Below are 2687 nucleotides of genomic sequence, written 5' to 3' on the forward strand. Positions count from 1 at the left end.
CGACCATGTTTGAAATTGGATAGTTGTTCTGCTATGCTTGCCCATATGCAAGTCCTATGTTGGAGCAGCCCAGTCGACGTACTCACGAGCTACGGCAATTTTGGCAAAAATGGATTGCATTAATCAGTTCGGGTTCAACGATTGCTGCATTTTCTGGTACTGTGAATGAAGCAAGGCTAGGGGTTTGATATCAAAAAAAAAAAATTAATGCAACTTAGATAGGTTTATGCATTTATGCAAGACGCAGAAAAACAGTCTGTGTGTCACACTCGTCTGGTTTCGTTTTAAAAGATTTCATTGACATATCATCTAATGCAAATTGGTATTTCCTCTCCCCGCTGCCGATAATACTCTATATTAGAGTTGAACAGTTTTATAAAACATGTCGGAACGCAGCATAACGTATTTATTTTCGAACGCCATGCTAAAAGCGGGTATAGCGGCCATATACTGTCACAAATTGTGATTCATCTTTGGTTTATAAATTATATTGCGATATACAGATGGCAACCGTGGCTACGCCATAGAACAAACTGCATAGAATGTAAACACCTTCGATACAACCAATTAAACTTTGACCAACCGTTGTGTTATGGGCAGGGAAACACCATTGTCAGCCGTGTACAATCTAGCAGCTACGTGGAATAAGCGGAACTCATCCCTCAACTCTTACCAGTTACATACATCGGAGTACTCGCTTTTAGGGCATGCCTAAATCTGAATATTTAAAAAAATGTTATTTGTGGTGAGCTACGTGTCATTGACACTGTTTATTCTTCTGATCTCACCATCCAGGCTACCGAGTGAATGGGAGTTGGTTCTGAAGGCGTCCATAGGCGTGCCAATGAATATCTACGATCTGTGGATGCTGATAGTGTGCTAAACGCGTCAACCGCAGACGATGAGGCATTAGTTCACGCTACCGAATAAACTACAAGTCGCCAGCTCAAACAACTGGGAAAACATAATAAAGGTCAGCCGTATGAATATATATTACATTACTGAGTGACTATAGAAATCAGAGTAAATGAACCGTGGGGAGATTACACGCTCATTAGCGAAGCTATAACGAACTACTGCTAATACTACTACTGAATGCTACTGCTACTACACTACTGGTACTGCTATACCGCTACGCAACTGCTACTGGCTACAGCTACTGCTAATGATATATACCGCTACTGCTACTGACTACTCTTCGCTGCGTTACGCTAGACATACGTAACTAGCAATATGCAAACGACTATTTTAACTTCGCAGGTTAAAGTGTCACTTCTAAAGGCAGATGAGGAAGTCGTATTCGTTGACTTTAACGGTGTTGACAGCAACAAAGTAAACTGGTTTTCTCAAGACAGGATATTGCGTTCTTCATTCTCAGACCTCCCTTACTCGGCATCCATGAAGTATGCAAGCATAGCAGGGTACGTCATTGAGATCGTTCTACTGCTCATATTCCGATCTATATTAATTATAGGAACGGACACGGCAAGTGTTGTTTTAGGTCGTATTAGCCGCATGAATGTGATCCGCAAATTAAAAACTATCCAGGTTGCAAACACAGCACAGGGTTGTAGTTTGAGTAAGCTTCCAGACGGAGCACAATGTCGTTATGAAATAGATAGATATGAGAAAGGACATTCTTTTGTGATTCGGAAAAATAACAAGGAAGCTAACACGGCTTTGCGTCGCCATAAAACCTGAGGTTTCACGTCGTATATTCACTTCGCTTGTGCGCGAGTGTGCAAGCACAGACTCCGGATGACGGTGTCCCCTGAGGTTAATAGACTGACAGATAATCCGATGGGTTAACCGATGTGCCAGAGTGCGATACATATTTGTTACATATGAGCGCGTACTTGCGCAAGTAATTATTTAAATAAGAGAAAAACTAATAGCGTGTTCATTACCTTAATTGGGATTAGACGTGTGAACTGAGGTGCTTTACTTGCGAATGAACCTGTGAGCCTGTAATTTTCGACGTTTATTGTTATCATTTTTTCAGCATGGGGCAGAGGAGGTTTTACTTGGAGAAAGACCACGGAGGCTGTGACGCTGACGCTGGCTGGGTGGTCATTGCTGATCGACTAAAACCGGATGGTATTGAACACTGTGTGTGGGAGCGAGTGAAGCCTGCAGAGCGTCCAGTCTTCCTCTATTGCCCCAATGCGAGCAATTGCAAAAACATTGGTGGGTGGTGTTTTTCCTCTCTCGTTCTCTTTCTGTCTCTCGCGCGCGCTCTCTCTCTCTCTCTCTCACTATCCTTTCTCTCTCGCTTTCTCTAGATTTCCCCTTCAGTTCTCTGGCTTTTTATGTCTGCAATATTCAATCCTAACAATCAATTGTATGTCGATACGCCTGTATTCCTCTTTTACATCAATTCCTCTTCATTCTATATTTTCTATCCAAGTCGTTTTCCGTCGTATTGACCTCGCCCTCTTCCTGCCTCTATTCCTGGCCATTTGCCACTCTCTCCCATTCGCCCGTGCTCTCTCTCTCTCTCTCTCTCTCTCTCTCTCTCTCTCTCACTCTCTCTCTCTCGCTCTCTCTTCAGTTCTCTGGATTTTTATGTCTGCNAGGCTTCACAAGTGAAGGACGGCTTCTAGCACTGGACTGTACTGTATATCTTAACGGGGGATGCTCCTATGACATCTCAATTCCGGTGAGTCTGCACTACTTAGTCAACCCTG

At 43.1% G+C, this 2687-nt stretch overlaps 1 long non-coding RNA gene across 1 annotated transcript; it reads left to right on the top strand.

The window, feature by feature from the left end:
• Positions 1–879: 879 nt before the first annotated feature.
• On the top strand, positions 880–1328 carry LOC106805290. Its single transcript, XR_001393412.1, has 2 exons — positions 880–973; positions 1261–1328. It is a non-coding gene; the product is annotated as an uncharacterized LOC106805290 (long non-coding RNA).
• Positions 1329–2687: the final 1359 nt, after the last annotated feature.

Source organism: Priapulus caudatus, unplaced genomic scaffold, assembly GCF_000485595.1.
Source record: "Priapulus caudatus unplaced genomic scaffold, Priapulus_caudatus-5.0.1 Scaffold108, whole genome shotgun sequence".
Lineage (NCBI taxonomy): Eukaryota > Metazoa > Priapulida > Priapulimorpha > Priapulimorphida > Priapulidae > Priapulus > Priapulus caudatus.